The sequence below is a fragment of the Podarcis vaucheri genome (genome assembly GCF_965113315.1).
Source record: "Podarcis vaucheri genome assembly, chromosome: 6".
In the NCBI taxonomy this organism is placed as follows: domain Eukaryota; kingdom Metazoa; phylum Chordata; class Lepidosauria; order Squamata; family Lacertidae; genus Podarcis; species Podarcis vaucheri.
The window spans coordinates 6198957-6225066 of record NC_138764.1 but is presented as its reverse complement, the minus strand read 5'-3'; the positions used below and the strand labels follow the sequence as shown (position 1 = coordinate 6225066).

The 26110-nt window shown below is 43.3% G+C and overlaps 2 long non-coding RNA genes across 2 annotated transcripts in view; one reads left to right on the top strand and one right to left on the bottom strand.

Moving 5' to 3' along the window:
* Window positions 1–26110, top strand: part of LOC309535733 — a 79399-nt gene that overhangs the window by 45168 nt on the left and 8121 nt on the right. The window contains exon 2 of the long non-coding RNA XR_014221350.1: window positions 13387–16215. This is a non-coding gene — a long non-coding RNA (uncharacterized lncRNA). The remainder of the gene's footprint in view (window positions 1–13386; window positions 16216–26110) is intronic.
* On the bottom strand, window positions 16957–19812 carry LOC309533785. The gene is made up of 2 exons (XR_014220468.1): window positions 19566–19812; window positions 16957–17874 (listed from the first exon to the last, which is right to left on the bottom strand). It is a non-coding gene; the product is annotated as an uncharacterized lncRNA (long non-coding RNA).

Sequence of the window (26110 nt, the reverse complement as noted above, 5' to 3'; positions counted from 1 at the left end):
CATTTGTTGTCAGACAGATGATATATCTTAGCTAACTTGACTGGGGTCATGTACCACCGGTATATCATTTTCATAATATTTTCCTTCAAGGCACTACATGCCGTGAATTTCATTCCGGTGTTCCATAACCTTTCCCAGTCTTCAAACATAATGTTATGTCCAACATCCTGTGCCCATTTTATCATGGCAGATTTAACTGTCTCATCCTGTGTATTCCACTTAAGCAGCAAGTTATACATTCTCGATAGTATCTTAGTCTTTGGTTCTAACAATTCTGTCTCCAATTTCGATTTTTCCACCTGGAAACCAACTTTTTTATCCATTTTAAAAACCTCTTGAATTTGAGCATAATGTAACCAATCTCGCACCTTATTTTTTAATTTATCTTGGCTCTGCAATTTCCATTTGTCTCCAATTCTTTCAATTATTTCCCAATATTTCGGCCAGTAGGCCTCCATATTGGGTCTTTTTCGAGCCTTGGCCTCCTCCTTTTTTTAAAAAAAAAAATATTTCGCCAAAAATCAGACGTCATCCGTCTCGCTCCCAACTGGAGCCAAAGGACACAGGCCTGGCCAGGACAGCTTTCCAGTTATAGCTTTTGCGGTGATGAGGCATGTGAGCCTCAACTGTCCTGCATCTACTCCAGCTGAGGAATCACACACCTCCTCCCCAAGCTAGCGAGCCCCACCTGGGCTGTGGGTCCTTGCCTTCCGTCCCTCCCAACTGACAGTTGTTAGTTCTGGAATCCTGAGCTTGAGGGGGGGTACATCCCATTTCGCCCCGTGGGACACTCACCACCCCTTAGCCACCTGCCTTTGGCGCTGCAGCAGTGATGGCTTTGGTCCCTGAAAGAGCATGCAAGATCTCTCCCAAATCTCAATACATATTTTGCTCTCCTGGACATCTTGCAAGACTTCAATGAGATCTCACAAGATCTTGCAGAAAATCTCCAATCTGTTTACCTGCAAGCACACACCTTTAATTTTTTTTTTCTTATTTAGTACAAATTTCTCAATCTAACAGATTTGCACATAGGATTCTGTATCACATGAAACGGCACATTTGTTTTGTTCTATTGTTACATTATTTGTGGCCTTCTAACACTTTGGGAGAAGCCTTCTCTCCCTTTTCCCTTAAAAAAGGAGGATCTATGCTTTACACTCAGCAGGGAGGCCCATTTAAAAGGAAACATGTAGTTGTTTTGCTGCTGCTTTTTTGTGTTCTCAGGTGTCCAAGTTAGCCTCCTGGCCCTGCTCCTCCACTATACCACAGCAACATCCCCCACTAGGAATCCCTACTTGGGCTTTCATTGGCCATCAGCAATATCCGGTGGAGCCAGGTGGAGAGAAATGCCCCATCTTGCCCATCTTTGGGGTTTCAAGAGGTATAGCCTCTGTGCATGTACAGAATTCATGATTCAGCAAATCTATTAGACCATTGAAAGAGTTATTTCCTCTGATTAAATTACCAAAGGAAGAAAGCAGGATTGGCTTTTCTCCCCAGGGACACAAGGAAGGGGAAGAAATCAAATTCCCCAAGGGCTGAAACTCTGTTCAGCCAGTTAAAAAACCCAAATTCTCTCTGTACAGTGCTTCACATCTGGCGGGCAGGGCTTGTGTGCTTTGCTCATGATCCCTTGGATGTCCTGAGGCTGTTAGAGCAGCAGCCATAAGTATTGGGGCTCTGGGAGTGAGAAATTGTCCTCAGAAGGCAAAGAGTAACTGAGGTTCCCTTTTCTCTCCCTTGGAGGCCCTGAACCAGGAGCTGGCCAGTTCAGGGCCTCCATGGGAGAGAAAAGGGGGGCCAGCACTTGTGCTCAAATGAGCTTTCATACACGGTCATCCTGCCCCACACTCACATTCCAAAATATCTGCATGCTCACCTATCCAAGAGGTGGTTGGTCTTGGGCTGGGGGGTCCCAGAAGGCAGAATAGGTTGAGAAGCAAAGCCCAAGAAGTTGGAGGCATCCTCTTCGCATCCACCCAAACCCAATCTAAACAGCTTTGCTCCAGAACCAGCCCCTCCCTTCAGTTCTGTTCAGTTCAGAATGTCAGTTAAGAGGGACCACCTGTATTTTCTTGATTCTTGCCTGAGGTCATAATGGGCATGCACACTGGTATCTGTTTACCTGTAAGCACACACCTTTAGTTTATCTTTTAAAAAATAAGAATAAAATACTAGTTTCTCAGTCTACCAGCTTTGCACAAAACAGCAGCCGTTTTGTGATCCACGGCAGTGAAAACCCCACGTTTTATGGCGCCCCCCCCCCAAATGAGGCGTCAGTGCCCTAACCCACAGGTCACTATTTTCCAAAGGTCCAATGTCATCTGATTCAGCACCAAACACCCAGAGAATGCCCCCTGAAACATTGGGGGGGGGCTTTGAAAACACTACATTTCCCATTGTTAGAGTGGCATACGAAGGATGAACAAGTTAAATCAGTGATGATAGATTGGGCAAGACATGTAGGACATAATATAATGTTTGAGGATTGGGAAAGATTGTGGAAGAAAGGGGTCAAGTTCACTGCATGTACTGTACTAAAGGAAAACATAATGAAAATGATGTATAGATGGTATCCGACCCCAGTTAAATTAGCAAAGATTTATCATAACTGTGATAACCATTGCTGGAAATGTAAAGAAAACGAAGGTACTTTCTATCATATGTGGTGGACCTGCCCCAAGGTGAAAGACTTCTGGGAAAAGATTTATAATGAATTGAAAAAAAATGTTGAAATATACATTTATAAAGAAACCAGAGGCCTTTCTTCTTGGAATAACAGGTTTGGAATTGCCCCCAAAAGATGTTCAATTATACACTGGGCAACAATTTTTTACCTTTTGAATGTTGTCTAGATTTCTACAATTGATTTAGGGTCTTTTTGCACTGCTGAATCAGGAAATGGCATCCGTTTCTCTCCATCAGGTCAGGTTGTTGTGCTTTGTTGATTTGTAAAAAATCAGATCTTGTGACAAAACCGATTACATTTTGTGGCATTATCAGCTGATTTTTGTCAACACATATCATCCTAAATATGTTTTTAAGAGAAAATAATGTTTTTCCAACAACATCTATTGATTACCTGATAGAAACATCGATTACTGTAAACTGAATGGTGGGCATTGATAAAGGTAAGAACACATAAATTGCACGTTGCTTCACCATTTTTCAAACTTCAGGGCTTGAACTTCCGTTTCTTGGAACTCCTGGAATGCTCAGCGGCAGGGAGGTCTCTCTTCAGAGTCCAACAGTAGTCAGCCATCATGACTGCGTCCCAGCGACCCTGATACCTGGTCTCCATCTCTTTCATGTCCTGATGGAATCTCTCCCCCTGCTCGTCACTCATTGAACCCAGGTTCTCAGGAAACCGGTCCATATGTGAAAATAGGTAGTGCATTTCGACGCTCATGTTGCAGCCCAGGTTTCTGAAAGCAGTCAGCATGTTGTTGACAAGTTCTGCATAGTTTCTGACCTTATTGTTGCTTAGAAAGTTCTTCACTACCAGAACAAATGCCTTCCACGCTTCCAGTTCCATTTCGTTCATTGAGTTTCGGAACTCTGGATCTCTGATGAGCTGACGGATCTGAGGACTGTCAAAGATGCCAGCTTTCAACTTCTCCAAGGTCAATCCTGGCACAAGTGAAGCAGTCACCATCCTTGTCCAGAGCCTTTGGTGAACTGCTTGATTAAGCCGAGCTTGATGTGCAGCGGTGGGAAGAGTATTCTGTCTCTGTCCACCAGAGGGTCGTTGATGATGTTCCTTTCTTTGCAAGGCACCAATTCCTCCCGCAGAGGCCAGTCCTTCTTCGTGTAATGCTGAGCACTGTCCCTACTATCCCACATGCACAGAAAACATGGGTACTTGTTGAAGCCAGACTGTTGTCCCAACAAAAAGTTCAGCATCTTCAGGTCAACACAAATAAACCACTTATGCTGACCATAACCAATTTTCTCCAGCACATACTCCACTGCTTCATAGTTCTCCTTCAGTGTAGTCGAGTGAGCCAGGGGTATAGAGGCAAACTGGTTGCCGTTGTGTAGCAGAACACATTTCAGTGATCGCTTGCTGCTGTCAATGAACAGTCTGCAATCTTTGGGTTCTTAGTTGGAACATCAACGGTGGTAACTCCCCGGAAAAAAGGAGAAGAATATTTCACATATGAAGGAAAGAGCAACGGGACATTATCTGCTTGCAGAAAACGCATGTGACTAGGCTCCACAGGAAAGTGTTCGTCAACAAGAGATGAGGCCAAGAGTTTATATCATCGGACAGAGTCAAGAAAAGAGGAGTGGTGATTTACGCAAAGGAGAGCCTAGCACCAAAATTTTTATTTAAAGATGAGCAAGGAAGAATCTTGGCAATTGAGATACAAGCACAAGGCGAAAAGGTTTTGATATTGGGAATTTATGCTCCAAATGAGGGGAAGTCAGAATTTTATAAGAAGCTGCATGAGACATTGCTGGATTTTTTGGATTACAATAACATCATCATGATGGGAGATATGAATGGGGTGGTATCTACCAACATGGACAAATCACAAAACCAAAACTTGACAAAAGACAGCAGACTACCTAAAACTTTTTTTGAGCTAACTGACAATCTGGACTTGATTGACATTTGGAGGACAAAGAACCCCCTAGGAAGAGAAGGAACATTCTTCTCTGAAGCTCATCTGTCCTGGACAAGAATCGACCAAATATGGATAACTCGAGGACTGGCACCGAAGACTAGAAAAGTGGAAATCTGCCCAAAAACTTGCTCCGACCATAACGCTATGAAAATGGAAATGAGACTAACTCCAACCGGCTCCTTCAGATGGAGAATGAATGACACCTTGTTTAGAGATCAGGAAGTTATTAAGAAGGCCCAAAAGACATTAAGAGACTATTTTGAAATAAATCTGAACACTACAGTGGAAAAAAGAGTAATCTGGGACGCAAGCAAAGCTGTTATGAGGGGGTTTTTGATACAACAGAACTCCATTAAGAAAAAAGCACAGAATGAGAGAAAAGATAAGATTTTGGAGAAAATAAGAGAAGGAGAAAAAAAGTTGAGACTGAAACCAAAGTCGCAGGAGATTTTGAGAGAAATTAAATTTCATCAAGCTCAATATACCAAATTGGTAAATCAAGAAGTGGAGTGGAAAATCAAATTAATGAAACAAAAGACATTTGAGTCAGCAGATAAATGTGGGAAGCTGCTAGCATGGCAGCTGAAGAAGAGACAAAAACTGAACACGGTGACAAATTTAGAAAATGAAGGGAGAAATATACAAAACCCCGAAGAGATTAGAAAGTGTTTCCAGAGATACTTTAAACAACTCTATACGCAAGGGCCACAAAAAGAAACAGAGATTGATCAATTTCTAAAGAAGAATGGACTACCAAAATTAACTCAGGAAAAGAGGTCAATCCTAAATTGCAAAATAACACAACAAGAAATTGAAGGTGCCATTCAGAATATGCAACTTGGCAAGTCTCCAGGGCCAGATGGACTTACCTCAAAATATTATAAGACATTGAAAGACTATCTGACACAACCACTTTTGGAGGTTTGTAATGAGATCTTGGAGGGGAAGAAGGCACCGGAATCGTGGAAAGAAGCTTTCATCACATTGATACCTAAATTGGAAGCTGAAAAGACCCAACTTAAGAACTACCGTACCATTTCGCTCCTGAATGTGGATTACAAAATTTTTGCTGGCATTTTGGCAAGTAGATTTAAAAAAGTGCTAAACGAAGTAATTCATAAAGATCAGGCAGGCTTTCTCCCAGGTAGACATTTGTTTGATAACACGAGGAACATTATTGACATTTTGGAACTTTTACAGACGAATATCAATACTAAAGCAGTGTTAATTTTTATAGATGCGGAGAAAGCATTTGATAATATTTCATGGAAGTTTATGAAGAAAAATTTGGAAGGGATGGGAGTGGGACGGGGGTTCGAAAATGGAATAGAGGCAATTTATTCAGAGCAAAAAGCTAAACTGATAGTTAACAATGTGGTGACAGAAGAGTTTATGATTGAAAAAGGAACACGACAAGGTTGCCCTATCTCCCCTCTGTTATTTATCTCCGTTCTGGAGGTTCTTTTGAACATGATTAGAGGGGACCGGTTGGTGGAAGGGATACAGGTCGGAGCCAAACAGTACAAATTAAAGGCGTTTGCAGATGACTTGGTTTTAACATTACAGGAGCCAGAATCTAGTACGAAAAGAGCTTTAGAATTGATTCATGAATTTGGTCGGTTGGCGGGATTTAAATTAAACAAGCAGAAAACTAAAGTGTTGGAAAAAAATTTGACATCCATGGAAACAGAGAGGTTTCAGAAGGAGACTGATTTAAATGTGGTTAAAAAAGTGAAATACCTAGGGGTCAACTTGTCTGCGAAAAATGTTGGTCAGAAATTAAAAAAGACTTAGAAATTTGGACAAGATTGAAACTTTCCTTGTTGGGCCGAATAGCCGCTATAAAGATGAATGTGTTGCCAAAAATGTTGTTCTTGTTTCAGGCCCTACAGATCATGGACAGAGTGGAATGTTTTGGAAAGTGGCAGAAAGATATTTCTAAGTTTATCTGGCAGGGCAAAAAGCCCAGAATAAAATTTAAAATTTTGACCGATGCAAAGGAAAGAGGGGGGTTTGCCCTGCCGGATTTAAGGTTGTATTATGAAGCTGCAGCTTTCTGCTGGATGAAAGATTGGTTACTCCTTGAGAACACTGATGTCCTGGATCTGGAGGGGGTTAATAATGCTTTTGGTTGGCATGCTTATTTGTGGTACGACAAGGTAAAGATTCATAAAACTTTCAAGAACCATATTGTCAGGAAAGCAATATTTAATGTCTGGTCAAAATACAAGGATTTGTTAGAAAACAAGACTCCAAGGTGGTTGTCACCTATGGAGGCTAAGGCTCGGAAAAGACTCAATATGGAGGCTGAATGGCCGAAATATTGGGAAATAATTGAAAAGGTCGGAGAAACCTAGAGGTTGCGGAGCTTGGAGAAACTGGAGGGTAAAGTGCGAGATTGGTTACATTATGCCCAGGTTAAGGAGGTTTTCAATATGGATAAAAAGATAGGATTCCAGGTGGAAAAATCGAAATTAGAAACAGAATTGTTAGAACCTAAGACCAAGGTAATTTCAAGAATGTATAATCTGCTGTTGAAATGGAACACACAAGATGAAACAGTTAAATCAGCTATGATAAAATGGGCACAGGATATTGGATATAACATCATGTTTGCTGACTGGGAAAGGTTATGGACCACCGGTGTGAAGTTTACGGCATGTAATGCTTTGAAAGAAAATATTATGAAAATGATATACAGGTGGTACATGACCCCAGTCAAGCTTGCAAAAATATATCACCTGCATGATAACAAATGTTGGAAATGTAAGGAGACTGAAGGAACGTTTTTTCACCTGTGGTGGACCTGCCCGAAAGTGAAGGCCTTCTGGGAAGTGATTTACAATGAGTTAAAAAAGGTATTTAAGTATACCTTCCCTAAGAAGCCAGAGGCCTTCCTTTTGGGTATTGTCGACCAGAAGGTGTTAAAAAAAGACAGAGTTTTTTTAATGTATGCAACAACAGCAGCAAGAATACTCATTGCAAAATACTGGAAGTTACAAGATTTACCCACACTGGAAGAATGGCAAACGCAACTGAGAGACTACATGGAGCTGGCTGAGATGACTGGCAGAATTCGAGACCTGGGAAAAGAGGAGGTGGAAGAGGACTGGAAGAAGTTTAAAGACTATTTACAAAAATTATATAAATTGCATGAATGTTAAGAAGGTGCATGAAAGGAAAGACTATGGCATCAGAAGTTTAAATGAGATATGAATGAGAATAAGTTGAAATACAAAGATGAGATTTGAAGTAAAGTTATGCCAAAACTAAGCACTTAAATATTTGATGGAAATACTTACTAGAGGCATAATACATTAGAATTAGAACATAAAATTGGAAAGAAGGTAATAATTTGCTAAACATAACTTTTCTATGGAGAACGCAGGAAAGGGAAATGTGAGGAAGTCTAGTTGGTTATGGAAAATATGTATGGAAAACTGTGAGTTTTTTCTTTTCTTCTTTATATATTGTTGATAGCTATGTGTTTTGTGTCTGATATATGTTTTGCTATCTTCTTCTCTTAAAAATTCAATAAAAATATTTTTTAAAAAAAAACAATCTGGATGCCAACAGTTCGGCAGAGTCCTTTGACAAGCTGAGGTCGCGAACTAGATCATTCAACTCCTTTTGGGAAAATGGATGTGGAGCATCATCTTCAAGAACCACTTCTTCTTCGTGTCCTTCAGCACTGGAGGCATCTTTGTCACTAATGTCAGGAAGTTCTCCGAAGACAGGCACTGGAATTTCATCACAATGGGGCAGGGCTCTTGAGGAGGAGGAGAAAGGGGAGGGAACTGGGAGGGGAATATATGCTCTGCGCAAATGGCTGTGAACTCATGCTTCTTTTGTGAATCTATCACAGTTGCTCCTTCTGCCACCCTGGATGGCAGAATAAAGCTTTTCTCTGAAACTATTCCTTGAGTGTCTGTTGACTCCCATTTCCCCGTCCCGGGCGCAAAGCTCTTCTCACCCGAGGCTAAAAAGGCTACCAGCAGAGTCTGTAACCTGAAGTGTATGTTAACCCGAGGTAACACTGTATCATTGAATTTGTCCATGGCAAGTCTGCGTTTATCTGCAGGTTGTTCATATGTGGTGAGTTTGTAGAAGTCTTCAATCCAATCATAGAAGGGAGACACATTTTTATTTTTCCAGCTCACCAGTATCAGTCTTTTTACTGTGGTAAGGGCACAGAGAGTCCACTTGTATTGCCCCTTTGTCAGGTTCCATGTGCTGGGTGTATAATTCGAAAGGATATTTTGCTCGGTAAAGGTACATTTGGCCTCAGCGATGGGAGTCCAGCAAGGAATCATTTAGCTAGTGCAAAGGAGGAGGAAGAGGTTGAAAATGCGAGACTTACTGGCACCTGTAGCAGCAGCAGCAAAAACAAAACGAGCCCTCGACGCCGTAACCCACATGGTTGTCAGGGGCTGGACTGAGGAGGAATGGTGGGAACCCCCCCCCCTCGAGGACCTGCTCCACAACTCCAATTTATAAAGATTATAATCCAAGTTAACGAGATCTTCTTGCAATTAGAGGTCAAGAGATATGTAAAAGTCAGTGCTTTATATGATTCAGCCACATGGTAGAGCAATACACAAAGATTAAGGAAGCCATGATAGCCAGCTCTGAAAAGCTGGGATGGTTTGTGTCTTCAAAGGCATGGCAGTGTGGCTTGAAGTTAATGACTTGTAACAGCTCACAGTCATCATCATAATATAATAATAATAATTTATTATTTATACCCAGCCACTCTGGGCGGCTTCCAACAAAATATTAAAATAAAAAAGTCTGTCAAACATTCAAAGCTTCCCAGAACAGGGCTGCCTTCAGATGTCTTCTAAATGTCAGGTAGCTGTTTATCTCTTTGACATCTGGTGGGAGGGGGTTCCACAGGGCAGGCACCACTACCCTGTAACTTGGCTTCTCGTAGGGAGGGAACCGCCAAAAGGCCCTCAGCGCTGGACCTCAGTGTCCAGGCAGAATGATGGGGGTGGAGGCGCTCCTTCAGGTATACTGGGCCTTTGAGGCCGTTTAGGGCTTTAAAGGTCAGCACCAACACTTTGAATTGTGCCCGGAAACATACTGGGAGCCAATGTAGGTCTCGGGGGCCACTCCCAGTCACCAGTCTAGCTGCCGCATTCTGGATTAGTTGTAGTTTCCGGGTCACCTTCAAAGGTAGCCCCACGTAGAGCGCATTGCAGTAGTCCAAGCGGGAGATAACCAGAGCATGCACCACTCTGGCGAGGCAATCCGCAGGCAGATAGGGTCTCAGCCTGCGTACTAGATGAAGCTGCTCAACAGCTGCCCTGGACACAGAATTGACCTGCGCCTCCATGGACACCATGAACTGAAAGGTCCCGGGGGCGTTACCCTGAGCCTCAGCCACAAGGAATGTGCAGCAGCAGAAAATGGTAACGCTGTTCTAGATTGCATCTATGGAAGTCCAGGGTCCCGATGAAAGGAAGTCCAAGTCCTACTCTCTCCTACCTTGGTCAGGCCACACCTGGAGTCCTGTGTCCAGTTCTGGGCATCATCATACAAGAAGGATGTTGACAAGCTGGAATGTGTGCAGAGGAGGGCAACCAAGACAACCAAGGGTCTGGAAACTAAGATTGAAGAGAAACACTGGAAGGAGCTGGGGAGGTTTGGCCTGGAAAAGAGGAAACTGAGAGGAGATCTGACAGCCATCTTCAAATATCTTAAGGGCTGTCACATGGAAGAGGGAACAAGCTTCTTTTCTCCTGCTCTAGATGGTAGGACTCGAACCCATGGATTCAAGTTATAAGAAAGGAGATTCCAACTAAACATTCATAAAAACTTTCTGACAGTAAGGGCTGTTTGGCATTGGAACAGATTCCCACGAGAGGTGGTGGACTCTCCTTCCTTGGAGGTTACTAAGCAGAGGTTGGATGGCCGTCTGCCATGGATGCTTTTGCTGAGATTGCTGCATCACAGGGGGTTGGACTAGATGACCCTTGGTGTCCCTTCCAGCTATAAGTTTCTATGATTCTATGAAATTGATCTGGATTAATGACAGCCATCCACCAGTTTCATATGCAAAACTGCTTCCCACCCCACCCCCTTACTGATTAATATATATATATAAAATACATTAAAGTAGACAAATAATAACTTACAAAAAGGATCAATAAACGTGTCACCTTTATTATATAAACTGTTATCATAACCACATGTCAAAATTTCTTTTGTGAATGAAATAAAATGGTTTCAATCAGTTTTTAATAACCAACAATCAAATGTAGTGCTTGGGGTACAGCTTAGATCAATTCCCCCGATGTTCAGTGTCCAGGGGTTCAGTGCCTGGCACCCAGAAACTCATGGCAAAGGGGAGTCTGGCACCAAGTAACTCATAACATTTCACTTCCTTGCAAGCTAAGGAAAGCTGTTGATTGGCAGAAGACACTGGGCAGAAACAGAAAGAAACAGGGGGATGAGGGGGTCTAAGGGTGAAGTCCTGCTCCTGTCCATCCTAATACTGGACAGATTATTACAGGATGTTGAGAAGGGTCATTTTTTACTATGAATTGAGAAACAGCAGCCATAGTCTCGGCCAGGAGTGTTTTTCCTTGGTGACACCGCCATGTTGAAAAGTGTGTGTTTGCAAGGTGTTTCCTGTCCTGTCCAGAAATGCACCGTGCTGGATGAAGCCAGCTCTAGATCCTTCCTAAATAAATAAAATAAAAACCCACTGGATGATATATTTGAAAAATTAATGTTAAGGGGAACAATTCACATTGTTAAGCAAGGTAGCTAAAGCAACAGGGTCATGTCCTCCATTGTGACACGTCCCCCTGCTGAGTGACTTGGCTGAGGACTTTGGGAAGAGCAACTACTTGAGGATAGTTCAGGAGAAAGGAGGTGGTTTGTGAGAAGTAATGATGTTTTCCGGCAAAATAAAGATTTCTTCTTCTTGAGTGTAAGTAGGATGTCTAATTCTTTCTGCGTTCTGCTTCTTTTGCTCTCCCTCAAGATTTAGAAACATAGGGCAGTAAGGCAGATCTGGAAAAAGCCTAGGTAAAGGTACAGGGACCCCTGACCGTTAGGTCCAGTCACGGACGACTCTAGGGTTGCGCGCTCATCTCGCTCTATAGGCTGAGGGAGCCGGCGTACAGCTTCCGGGTCATGTGGCCAGGATGACGAAGCCGCTTCTGGCAAAAGCAGAGCAGTGCACGGAAAGGCTGTTTACCTTCCCGACAGAACGGCACCTACCGTATTTTTCGCTCTATAGGACGCACCGGACCATAAGACGCACCGGATCATAGGAGGGGGAGAACGGGGGGGGGGGGAATTCTCTCCCTCTCTGCTCAGTGTCCCTTCAGCGAAGCGGCAGGAGAAACGGAGCCCCTTCGATTTCTCCTCCCGCTTCACTGAAGGGGCGCTGCGCAGAGAGGGAAAACTGTGCACCGACCTCTCTCGCTCTCCAGGCTCTCCACCCCGCTGCCCTGCGGAGGCTTTGTGCAGCCATCCCCAAGCTAGAACAGTGAGACGGAGCACCGCGCAGTGAGACGGAGCATCGCTCTCCACCCTGCTGCCCTGCGGAGGCTTTGTGCAGCCATCCCCAAGCTAGAACAGTGAGACGGAGCACCGTGCAGTGAGCTCCGCCTCACTGTTCTGGCTTCGGGGACGGCCTTTGAAGCCTTCGCAGGGCAGCAGGGGGCCTTCACCCGGCTGCCCTGCGGAGGCTTTGCGCAGCTAACCCCAAGCTAGAACAGCGAGACGGAGCACTGTGCAGCGCTTCTTCTGCCTGCTCTGGCTTTGGGCTTAGCTGCGCAGCCTGCATTCACTCCATAGGGCGCAAAACAATTTTTCCCTTAATTTTTGTTTTTTTTATAATATATTTTTTATTAGCAAACCAATCAAATCAAAATAGTTCCAAATTACAAAACCGAATTTTAAATTTTGGTTGGGGGTACCCATGCTTCGAGCTCTTAAAGGGATCCAATCATCTCTTATTTCTGCTGCTTTGATCATTTCCCCTTAATTTTTGGAGGGGGAAAAGTGCGTCCTATAGAGTGAAAAATACGGTATTTATCTACTTCCACTTTTGAACTGCTAGGTGACTTCAGGTGGCTATCCGCAAGCCTTCGAAGTACAGCGGGAACTCCTGCTGCGCTCCGAAAGCTTGCGGATAGCTGCCTGAAGCCAACGGGTGCAGCCTTTGAAGCCTCTGCAGAGCAGCGGGGTGAAGGCACCCCGCTGTCCTGCAGAGGCTTTGCGCAGCCATCCCCAAGCTAGAACAGTGAGACGGAGCGCTGCGTAGCGCTCCGCCTCACTGTACTGGCTTCGGGGACGGCCTTTGAAGCCTTCGCAGGGCAGCAGGGGGCCTTCACCCTGCTGCCCTGCGGAGGCTTTGCGCAGCTAACCCCAAGCTAGAACAGCGAGACGGAGCGCTGCGCAGCGCTCCTTCTGCCTGCTCTGGCTTTGGGCTTAGCTGCGCAGCCTGCATTCACTCCATAGGGCGCACACAAATTTTCCCTTAATTTTTGTTTTTTTTATAATGTATTTTTTATTAGCAAACCAATCAAATCACATTAGTTCCAAATTACAAAACCGAATTTTAAATTTTTGTTGGGGGTACCCATGCTTTGAGCTCTTAAAGGGATCCAATCATCTCCTATTTCTGCCTCTTTGATCATTTCCCCTTAATTTTTGGAGGGGGGAAATTGCTTCCTATAGAGTGAAAAATACGGTATTTATCTACTTCCACTTTGTGCTTTCGAACTTCTAGGTTGGCAGGTGCTGGGACCGAGCAGCAGGAGCTCACCCCGTCATGGGGATTCGAACTGCCGACCTTCTGATCAGCAAGCCCTAGGCTCTGTGGCCACCCGTGTCCCTACGGAAAAAGCCGATTGCAGACCAAATCCCCCTTCCAAACCTGGTATGTAAGGGCTTCCGGTTTTTCCGTCCTCCGTTGTGGATGTGCTTCGCGGGTTCTCCGTGCCTAGCAGCTGTTAGAGGGAACTTTGGAGGGCAACGCGGAGGCTACACGACCCCCAAAAAGGCTCTGGGCGTGGCCCAGGGCTGACATTGTCCGGCAGCGTCAAAAAAGGAACCCTTCGAAGCCCACGTCCTAACCAGGAGGTGAGTCGACAGAGAGTACCTAGACGCAAGGACACGAGCAATCCTCAGCAGCAAGCCTCCAAGTCCCAAAGGGTAAGAACGGCAGCTAACAAGGAGAGCTTGAGGAGAAGAGGGTCTGTGAGACTTATTTATACAAACTGAACTGCTCAGAAACAGACCCAAAAGACTAGCACATAAAGAGTAAAGAACGGGAGATTTTATCTTAAACATATTGGAAATCTTTCTCATTATACGTAACCATAAGCAAAGATTTCTCTAACAAGTACCAGTAAGAAAAGGAAGACAGATTCAAATTTCACTCTGCAGCTGCAGTACTAGCCCATTAAAAGAAGCGGAATTCAAGGACTTAACTTGTTTTTTACTTTGAAGTGGCGTGAGCCCAGCGAAAGAGACTGAGTTAAAAGACTTGGATTGTCAGCGCTGTTTGGGGTAAAAGAGTGGAAGTTACTGGAAAACAAAGGTAAAAGAGAAGGCAACACTTTTAATATTGAACTTATATTAAACACTAACCTATAAAGATGGCAAAGATGGCGTAGCGTGGTCTAGGAGAAGGAGGAGGTGGTTTGTGAGAAAGGAAATACGTTTTCTGGTGTAATGAAGAGACTTTCTTCATCTAAAGTATAAGTAGGATTCCTAATTCCTTCTGCATTCTGTTTCTTTTACTATCCCTCAAGATTCAGAAACATAGGGAACCATGTCATGGTTAGATTAGTTTATAAAGATTGGCTGCGTGAGCTGCTGGTCTCCTGCTGTCATGTGCCAAAGATCCATCCCCTGGTCTGTGAGGAGGAGGAGGAAGAGATATTGGAAGAGAAATGGGAGGATGAAGTGATGGTTATGAAGATCAGAAGGAATCTTTAGTGAAGGTGAAAATAATTTATGTAAGACCAAGCGACCAGGGGATGGATGCCACTGATACCAATTTAGATGGTGAGTGTTGATCTTTGTTCATCAGGAACAGGGAGGCCAGAGAAAATCCCGCTCGCTGGGGAGCGGGGAGGCAGCTCCCTCATTCAAGAAGAATTCAGGGATGGGATGAGGACTTTGGGATGAGAAACTATTTGAGGATAGTTCAGACGAGAGGAGGAAGATTTTGAGGAAGCAAACATGTTTTTTAGCGCAACGAATTGACTTTCTTCATCTAAAGCGTAAGTAGAATGCCCAAATCACTGTGCTACATGAAAAGGAAGAGGTATCGAACTTTTTAAAATAAACAAAGCAAAACTGCTTAACCCACTAAAATATATATTTTTAAAAATGAACATTAAAGGGAGCCATGTCCCTTGTAAAGCCAGGTAGCTAAAGTGACGGTGTCATGTCCTCCATTGTGACACGTTCTCCGGCTGAATGACTTGGCTGACAACTTTGGGAAGAGCAACTATTTGAGGATAGTTCAAATAAAATAGGTTGTTGGTGTGAATTGTGTTTTCTGAAAAATGAAAATTTATTCATCTCGTGTATACGTAGGATCTCTTATTCTTCCTGCATTTTGCTTCATTTGCTATCCCTCAAGATTCAGATATATAAGGAACCATATCATGGTTAGATTAATTTTTAAAGATTGACCTCAGGACCCTCTTAGATCCTTTGAGGGAAATGGCTTGCCTTCTCCCTTGCGGGCATCACCACAAGAAAGGGATCTCCCAGTTCTGGAGGGTCTCTTGACAAGATGCCCTCCTCTCTGGTTTCAGCTGCTTGCTGCAATCGCCATGAGAGGTTTCGGAAAGTAGGTTTATCTGCCAGATAAAGAGGATCAAGGAAGCATCTAGAACCCATTTCCTGACTATTTTCCCTCTTCTTCCCTAGATTCTGCAGTCTGAGAAGGCTGGGTGAGCTGCTGGTCTCCTGCTGTCGTGCCACAAAAATCCATCCCCTGGTCTGTGAGGAGGAGGACACAGTGAGTGTAATGAAGGATGGAAAGGAAAGAAGGGTAAAGGTGAGAACGATCTACGTAAGGCCAAGGGACCAGAGGATGGATACCACAGATGCTACTACCAATGGTGAGTGTTGATCTTTGTTCAGGAGGAACAGGGAGGCCAGAGAGAATCTGGATCACTGAGGGTGGGGGGAGGCAGCTCCCTCATTCAAGAAGAGTTCAGGGATGGGATGAGGAAGGGAGGAAGGGAGAATAACGCAAGCCACCTGGAGATCCTTGCAGGAAAGATGGGTCATCAATGTAATAATTAATGAAAAAATTAAGAATCTTTTCTCTTCATTTCTCTTCAGGCAGTGATAGCAGTGAGGCCAGCAGCTCCAGTACAGCTCTACCCCGCTCCAAGACTCAGTTCTCCCTTCGCCCAAAATCCAAGTATCTAAATAAATAAATAATAGGGGTGCGGGTGGCGCTGTGGGTTAAACCACAGAGCCTGGGACTTGCCTATCAGAAGGTCGGCGGTTCGAATCCCCACGACGGAGTGAACTCCCGTTGCTCGGTCCCTGCTCCTGCCAACCTAGCAGTTCGAAAGCACGTCAAAGGGCAAGTACATAAAAAGGTAATGCTCTGGCGGGAAGGTAAAGGGCGTTTCCGTGCGCTGCTCTGATTCAGAAGCAGCTTAGTCATGCTGGCCACATGACCCGGAAGCTGTTCATGACCGGTCCGCCAATAAAGCGCTGCAACCCCAGAGTCGGCCACGACTGGACCTAATGGTCAGGGGTCCCTTTACCTTTATATATTTCAGTGTGGTCTCTCGTCACAAGGAGACCACACTTTATAAAGAGGCAACCTTTCAAACTTCTTATAAATGGAAACTGGGGAAAGCCCCCTCCAAAAGAATAGACTGTGCCCAGTGACTAGCTGATCCACATGCCTGTTCAGTTGACGCTCTAGATGCCTACTCAGTTGTTCTCCAAGGCTGTTGAAAGAGAGAATGGCCAGTGTGGCAGGCTGTGCGAGCTGCTGGCCTCCTGCTGTTGTGCCCCTAAAATCCACCCCCTGGTCTGCGAGGAGGAGGAGGAAGAGATATTGGAAGAGAAATGGAATGAGGAAGTAAATGTAATTAAAGAAAGGGAGAATAGCGTAAGCCACCTGGAGATCCTTGAAGGAAAGATGGGTTGTCAACATAATAATAAATGGAAAGATTAAAAATATTTTCTCTTCTTCTCTCTTCCGGGCAGCGACAGCAGTGAGGCCAGCAACTCCAGGACAGATCTCCCTCCCCACCAAGACCCAGTCCCCCCCTTCCCCACAAACCCAAATAGAAAAATAAAATAAAAATCATCATCATCATCATCATTATTCTAATCAAGTTCCTTTACAAACATGCTATTCTGTGATCATCCTTTTATCCTAGGTGGTGCTTTTTCCTACGTTTGTGAGCATGAGTGGAAATCCTGAGTCTCGCTGCAGGAGTCGACAGTTTGGCTCCTTCCCTTGTTGTTGCTCCTAGATGGAACTGCGCATGTGCGAAGACAAGACAGACTTCCAAACTGGATCAATAAACGTGTCACCCGTTGTCTGAAAACCACTGTCCTAATCACATGCCAGATTGTCTTTTGTGAATGAAATAAAATTCTTTCAAATAGTTTTTTAATGTTGGCATTTGTCTGTCTTGAGAAGCAATGGAGTGCGCCTCCAGGGGTGAGGTCAAAAGTCAAGCAACGGTGTCAGCAGTCCCAAAGTGACCTCTCCAGGGAGCAAGACTGGGCAGTGTGTCTGGAGGTCCTGGGCTTCCCAGATGACAAGACTCCCTCTCTTGGCCTTGCAGAAGTGTCTCCAAGGAAAGCAGAGTTAGGCACCAGTTGGGCTGCAGGAGATGTCAGAAGGGGTTGTAAACGGCGCCATCCACCCGCCTGAGGGACTCCACTCCAGATTTGTGTAGGCTTTACTCCTTAGCCTTTTCAGCTCCCAAAGATATCCCACAAGGCAAATTAGGATCAGAGTTTTCCTTCTCCTCGATGGGCTATCTTTATAGGTGGATGAGCCCCATCTGCCCCTCACTTCCCTCCACAGCATTGCAGAAACCACCTTCTTGACCACTGGGCCCACGCTTGGTCTTGTCCGCTCAATCTTCTGGAGCCTGTCTTGGCACACAGGGGAAGTTCCTGAGCATTTGAGACTCTTTGGCTGCTCTCACCTGGTTTAGGTGGCCAGTCAAACCGTTCCCAGGATGTGGCCTCTGTCACATGCTGACCATTTCTAGGAGCAAGAGAACAAACTTTTTATTAAAGAATGGAAATGGTTGAATGAATAGTTACAAACTGTAAACAGATAAGAACATTGGCAGGATTATTGGAATAACCTGCAGTTTAATAAGATTATCTATTAAAGCAGATGCATAAATGAAGAAATTGAGGTAATTTGGATATGCATAAGATATGAAGAATCAATTTAAAGAACTGCAGAAAGAGGGGGAAGGAAGTCAAGTTTTGAAATGTTAAAATGACTGCAAAATTATTGAAATGTATAAACTTGAAAATCATAATTTTTTTAAAAAAAAATATTTCGCCAAAAATCAGACGTCATCCGTCTCACTCCCAACTGGAGCCAAAGGACACAGGCCTGGCCAGGACAGCTTTCCAGTTATAGCTTTTGCAGTGATGAGGTATGTAAGCCTCAACTGTCCTGCATCTACTCCAGCTGAGGAATAACACACCTCCTCCCCAAGCTAGCGAGCCCCACCTGGGCTGTGGGTCCTTGCCTTCCGTCCCTCCCAACTGACAGTTGTTAGTTCTGGAATCCTGAGCTTGAGGGGGGGGGTACATCCCATTTCGCCCCGTGGGACACTCACCACCCCTTAGCCACCTGCCTTTGGCGCTGCAGCAGTGATGGCTTTGGTCCCTGAAAGAGCATGCAAGATCTCTCCCAAATCTCAATACATATTTTGCTCTCCTAGACATCTTGCAAGACTTCAATGAGATCTCACAAGATCTTACAGAAAATCTCCAATCTGTTTACCTGCAAGCACACACCTTTATTTATTTTTTCTTATTTAGTACAAATTTCTCAATCTAACAGATTTGCACATAGGATTCTGTATCACATGAAACGGCACCTTTGTTTTGTTCTATTGTTACATTATTTGTGGCCTTCTAACACTTTGGGAGAAGCCTTCTCTCCCTTTTCCCTTAAAAAATAAGGATCTATGCTTTACACTCAGCAGGGAGGCCCATTTAAAAGGAAACATGTAGTTGTTTTGCTGCTGCTTTTTTGTGTTCTCAGGTGTCCAAGTTAGCCTCCTGGCCCTGCTCCTCCACTATACCACAGCAACATCCCCCACTAGGAATCCCTACTTGGGCTTTCATTGGCCATCAGCAATATCCGGTGGAGCCAGGTGGAGAGAAATGCCCCATCTTGCCCATCTTTGGGGTTTCAAGAGGTATAGCCTCTGTGCATGTACAGAATTCATGATTCAGCAAATCTATTAGACCATGGAAAGAGTTCTTTCCTCTGATTAAATTACCAAAGGAAGAAAGCAGGATTGGCTTTTCTCCCCAGGGACACAAGGAAGGGGAAGGTGTATGTTTAAGAAATCAAATTCCCCAAGGGCTGAAACTCTGTTCAGCCAGTTAAAAAACCCAAATTCTCTCTGTACAGTGCTTCACATCTGGCGGGCAGGGCTTGTGTGCTTTGCTCATGATCCCTTGGATGTCCTGAGGCTGTTAGAGCAGCAGCCGTAAGTCTTGGGGCTCTGGGAGGGAGACATTTTCCTCAGAAGGCAAAGAGTAACTGAGGTTCCCTTTTCTCTCCCTTGGAGGCCCTGAACCAGGAGCTGGCCAGTTCAGGGCCTCCATGGGAGAGAAAAGGGGGGCCAGCACTTGTGCTCAAATGAGCTTTCATACGCGGTCATCCTGCCCCACACTCACATTCCAAAATATCTGCATGCTCACCTATCCAAGAGGTGGTTGGTCTTGGGCTGGGGGGTCCCAGAAGGCAGAATAAGTTGAGAAGCAAAGCCCAAGAAGTTGGAGGCATCCTCTTCGCATCCACCCAAACCCAATCTAAACAGCTTTGCTCCAGAACCAGCCCCTCCCTTCAGTTCTGTTCAGTTCAGAATGTCAGTTAAGAGGGACCACCTGTATTTTCTTGATTCTTGCCTGAGGTCATAATGGGCATGCACACTGGTATCTGTTTACCTGTAAGCACACACCTTTAGTTTATCTTTTTAAAAATAAGAATAAAATACTAGTTTCTCAGTCTACCAGCTTTGCACAAAACAGCAGCTGTTTTGTGATCCACGGCAGTGAAAACCCCACGTTTTATGGCGCCCCCCCCAAATGAGGCGTCAGTGCCCTAACCCACAGGGTCACGATTTCTGAAAGGTCCAATGTCATCTGATTCACTCCAAAGCAGCACCAAACACGCAGAGAATGCCCCCTGAAACATTGGGGGGGGGGGGCTTTGAAAACACTACATTTCCCATTGTTAGAGTGGCATGCGAAGGATGAACAAGTTAAATCAGTGGTGATAGATTGGGCAAGACATGTAGTACATAACATAATGTTTGAGGAATGGGAAAGATTGTGGAAGAAAGGGGTCAAGTTCACTGCATGTACTGTACTAAAGGAAAACATAATGAAAATGATGTATAGATGGTATCTGACCCCTGTTAAATTATCAAAGATTTATCATAACTGTGATAACCATTGCTGGAAAGGTAAAGAAAACGAAGGTACTTTCTATCATATGTGGTGGACCTGCCCCAAGGTGAAAGACTTCTGGGAAAAGATTTATAATGAATTGAAAAAAATGTTGAAATATACATTTATAAAGAAACCAGAGGCCTTTCTTCTTGGAATAACAGGTTTGGAATTGCCCCCAAAAGATGTTAAATTATACACTGGGCAACAATTTTTTACCTTTTGAATGTTGTCTAGATTTCTACAATTGATTTAGGGTCTTTTTGCACTGCTGAATCAGGAAATGGCACCCGTTTCTCTCCATCAGGTCAGGTTGTTGTGCTTTGTTGATTTGTAAAAAATCAGATCTTGTGACAAAATCGATTACATTTTGTGGCATTATCAGCTGATTTTTGTCAACACATATCATCCTAAATATGTTTTTAAGAGAAAATAATGTTTTTCCAACAACATCTATTGATTACCTGATAGAAACATCGATTACTGTAAACTGAATGGTGGGCATTGATAAAGGTAAGTACACATAAATTGCATGTTGCTTCACCATTTTTCAAACTTCAGGGCTTGAACTTCCGTTTCTTGGGACTCCTGGAATGCTCAGCGGCAGGGAGGTCTCTCTTCAGAGTCCAACAGTAGTCAGCCATCATGACTGCGTCCCAGCGACCCTGATACCTGGTCTCCATCTCTTTCATGTCCTGATGGAATCTCTCCCCCTGCTCGTCACTCATTGAACCCAGGTTCTCAGGAAACTGGTCCATATGTGAAAATAGGTAGTGCATCTTGACGCTCATGTTGCAGCCCAGGTTTCTGAAAGCAGTCAGCATGTTGTTGACAAGTTCTGCATAGTTTCTGACCTTATTGTTGCTTAGAAAGTTCTTCACTACCAGAACAAATGCCTTCCACGCTTCCAGTTCCATTTCGTTCATTGAGTTTCGGAACTCTGGATCTCTGATGAGCTGACGGATCTGAGGACCGTCAAAGATGCCAGCTTTCAACTTCTCCATGGTCAATCCTGCCACAAGTGAAGCAGTCACCATCCTTGTCCAGAGCCTTTGGTGAACTGCTTGATTAAGCCGAGCTTGATGTGCAGCGGTGGGAAGAGTATTCTGTCTCTGTCCACCAGAGGGTCGTTGATGACGTTCCTTTCTTTGCAAGGCACCAATTCCTCCCGCACAGGCCAGTCCTTCTTCGTGTAATGCTGAGCACGGTCCCTACTATCCCACATGCACAGAAAACATGGGTACTTGTTGAAGCCAGACTGTTGTCCCAACAAAAAGTTCACCATCTTCAGGTCAACACAAATAAACCACTTATGCTGACCATAACCAATTTTCTCCAGCACATACTCCACTGCTTCATAGTTCTCCTTCAGTGTAGTCGAGTGAGCCAGGGGTATAGAGGCAAACTGGTTGCCGTTGTGTAGCAGAACACATTTCAGTGATCGCTTGCTGCTGTCAATGAACAGTCTCCAATCTTTGGGTTCTTAGTTGGAACATCAACGGTGGTAACTCCCCGGAAAAAAGGAGAAGAATATTTCCCATATGAAGGAAAGAGCAACGGGACATTATCTGCTTGCAGGAAATGCATGTGACTAGGCTCCACAGGAAAGTGTTAGTCAACCAGAGATGAGGCCAAGAGTTTATATCATCGGACAGAGTCAAGAAAAGAGGAGTGGTGATTTACGCAAAGGAGAGCCTAGCACCAAAATTTTTATTTAAAGATGAGCAAGGAAGAATCTTGGCAATTGAGATACAAGCACAAGGCGAAAAGGTTTTGATATTGGGAATTTATGCTCCAAATGAGGGGAAGTCAGAATTTTATAAGAAGCTGCATGAGACATTGCTGGATTTTTTGGATTACAATAACATCATCATGATGGGAGATATGAATGGGGTGGTATCTACCAACATGGACAAATCACAAAACCAAAACTTGACAAAAGACAGCAGACTACCTAAAACTTTTTTTGAGCTAACTGACAATCTGGACTTGATTGACATTTGGAGGACAAAGAACCCCCTAGGAAGAGAAGGAACATTCTTCTCTGAAGCTCATCTGTCCTGGACAAGAATCGACCAAATATGGATAACTCGAGGACTGGCACCGAAGACTAGAAAAGTGGAAATCTGCCCAAAAACTTGCTCCGACCATAACGCTATGAAAATGGAAATGAGACTAACTCCAACCGGCTCCTTCAGATGGAGAATGAATGACACCTTGTTTAGAGATCAGGAAGTTATTAAGAAGGCCCAAAAGACATTAAGAGACTATTTTGAAATAAATCTGAACACTACAGTGGAAAAAAGAGTAATCTGGGACGCAAGCAAAGCTGTTATGAGGGGGTTTTTGATACAACAGAACTCCATTAAGAAAAAAGCACAGAATGAGAGAAAAGATAAGATTTTGGAGAAAATAAGAGAAGGAGAAAAAAAGTTGAGACTGAAACCAAAGTCGCAGGAGATTTTGAGAGAAATTAAATTTCATCAAGCTCAATATACCAAATTGGTAAATCAAGAAGTGGAGTGGAAAATCAAATTAATGAAACAAAAGACATTTGAGTCAGCAAATAAATGTGGGAAGCTGCTAGCATGGCAGCTGAAGAAGAGACAAAAACTGAACACGGTGACAAATTTAGAAAATGAAGGGAGAAATATACAAAACCCCGAAGAGATTAGAAAGTGTTTCCAGAGATACTTTAAACAACTCTATACGCAAGGGCCACAAAAAGAAACAGAGATTGATCAATTTCTAAAGAAGAATGGACTACCAAAATTAACTCAGGAAAAGAGGTCAATCCTAAATTGCAAAATAACACAACAAGAAATTGAAGGTGCCATTCAGAATATGCAACTTGGCAAGTCTCCAGGGCCAGATGGACTTACCTCAAAATATTATAAGACATTGAAAGACTATCTGACACAACCACTTTTGGAGGTTTGTAATGAGATCTTGGAGGGGAAGAAGGCACCGGAATCGTGGAAAGAAGCTTTCATCACATTGATACCTAAATCGGAAGCTGAAAAGACCCAACTTAAGAACTACCGTCCCATTCCGCTCCTGAATGTGGATTACAAAATTTTTGCTGGCATTTTGGCAAGTAGATTTAAAAAAGTGCTAAACGAAGTAATTCATAAAGATCAGGCAGGCTTTCTCCCAGGTAGACATTTGTTTGATAACACGAGGAACATTATTGACATTTTGGAACTTTTACAGACGAATATCAATACTAAAGCAGTGTTAATTTTTATAGATGCGGAGAAAGCATTTGATAATACTTCATGGAAGTTTATGAAGAAAAATTTGGAAGGGATGGGAGTGGGACGGGGGTTCGAAAATGGAATAGAGGCAATTTATTCAGAGCAAAAAGCTAAACTGATAGTTAACAATGTGGTGACAGAAGAGTTTATGATTGAAAAAGGAACACGACAAGGTTGCCCTATCTCCCCTCTGTTATTTATCTCGGTTCTGGAGGTTCTTTTGAACATGATTAGAGGGGACCGGTTGGTGGAAGGGATACAGGTCGGAGCCAAACAGTGCAAATTAAAGGCGTTTGCAGATGACTTGGTTTTAACATTACAGGAGCCAGAATCTAGTACGAAAAGAGCTTTAGAATTGATTCATGAATTTGGTCGGTTGGCGGGATTTAAATTAAACAAGCAGAAAACTAAGGTGTTGGGAAAAAAATTGACATCCATGGAAACAGAGAGGTTTCAGAAGGAGACTGATTTAAATGTGGTTAAAAAAGTGAAATACCTAGGGGTCAACTTGTCTGCGAAAAATTTGAATTTGTTTAAAGATAACTATGAAAAATGTTGGTCAGAAATTAAAAAAGACTTAGAAATTTGGACAAGATTGAAACTTTCCTTGTTGGGCCGAATAGCCGCTATAAAGATGAATGTGTTGCCAAAAATGTTGTTCTTGTTTCAGGCCCTACAGATCGTGGACAGAGTGGAATGTTTTGGAAAGTGGCAGAAAGATATTTCTAAGTTTATCTGGCAGCGCAAAAAGCCCAGAATAAAATTTAAAATTTTGACCGATGCAAAGGAAAGAGGGGGGTTTGCCCTGCCGGATTTAAGGTTGTATTATGAAGCTGCAGCTTTCTGCTGGATGAAAGATTGGTTACTCCTTGAGAACACTGATGTCCTGGATCTGGAGGGGGTTAATAATGCTTTTGGTTGGCATGCTTATTTGTGGTACGACAAGGTAAAGATTCATAAAACTTTCAAGAACCATATTGTCAGGAAAGCAATATTTAATGTCTGGTCAAAATACAAGGATTTGTTAGAAAACAAGACTCCAAGGTGGTTGTCACCTATGGAGGCTAAGGCTCGGAAAAGACTCAATATGGAGGCTGAATGGCCGAAATATTGGGAAATAATTGAAAAGGTCGGAGAAACCTGGAGGTTGCGGAGCTTGGAGAAACTGGAGGGTAAAGTGCGAGATTGGTTACATTATGCCCAGGTTAAGGAGGTTTTCAATATGGATAAAAAGATAGGATTCCAGGTGGAAAAATCGAAATTAGAAACAGAATTGTTAGAACCTAAGACCAAGGTAATTTCAAGAATGTATAATCTGCTGTTGAAATGGAACACACAAGATGAAACAGTTAAATCAGCTATGATAAAATGGGCACAGGATATTGGATATAACATCATGTTTGCTGACTGGGAAAGGTTATGGACCACCGGTGTGAAGTTTACGGCATGTAATGCTTTGAAAGAAAATATTATGAAAATGATATACAGGTGGTACATGACCCCAGTCAAGCTTGCAAAAATATATCACCTGCATGATAACAAATGTTGGAAATGTAAGGAGACTGAAGGAACGTTTTTTCACCTGTGGTGGACCTGCCCGAAAGTGAAGGCCTTCTGGGAAGTGATTTACAATGAGTTAAAAAAGGTATTTAAGTATACCTTCCCTAAGAAGCCAGAGGCCTTCCTTTTGGGTATTGTCGACCAGAAGGTGTTAAAAAAAGACAGAGTTTTTTTAATGTATGCAACAACAGCAAGAATACTCATTGCAAAATACTGGAAGTTACAAGATTTACCCACACTGGAAGAATGGCAAACGCAGCTGATAGACTACATGGAGCTGGCTGAGATGACTGGCAGAATTCGAGACCTGGGAAAAGAGGAGGTGGAAGAGGACTGGAAGAAGTTTAAAGACTATTTACAAAAATTATATAAATTGCATGAATGTTAAGAAGGTGCATGAAAGGAAAGACTATGGCATCAGAAGTTTAAATGAGATATGGATGAGAATAAGTTGAAATACAAAGATGAGATTTGAAGTAAAGTTATGCCAAAACTAAGCACTTAAATATTTGATGGAAATACTTACTAGAGGCATAATACATTAGAATTAGAACATAAAATTGGAAAGAAGGTAATAATTTGCTAAACATAACTTTTCTATGGAGAACGCAGGAAAGGGAAATGTGAGGAAGTCCAGTTGGTTATGGAAAATATGTATGGAAAACTGTGAGTTTTTTCTTTTCTTCTTTATATATTGTTGATAGCTATGTGTTTTGTGTCTGATATATGTTTTGCTATCTTCTTCTCTTAAAAATTCAATAAAAATATTAAAAAAAACCAATCTGGATGCCAACAGTTCGGCAGAGTCCTTTGACAAGCTGAGGTCGCGAACTAGATCATTCAACTCCTTTTGGGAAAATGGATGTGGAGCATCATCTTCAAGAACCACTTCTTCTTCGTGTCCTTCAGCACTGGAGGCATCTTCGTCACTAATGTCAGGAAGTTCTCCGAAGACAGGCACTGGAATTTCATCACAAT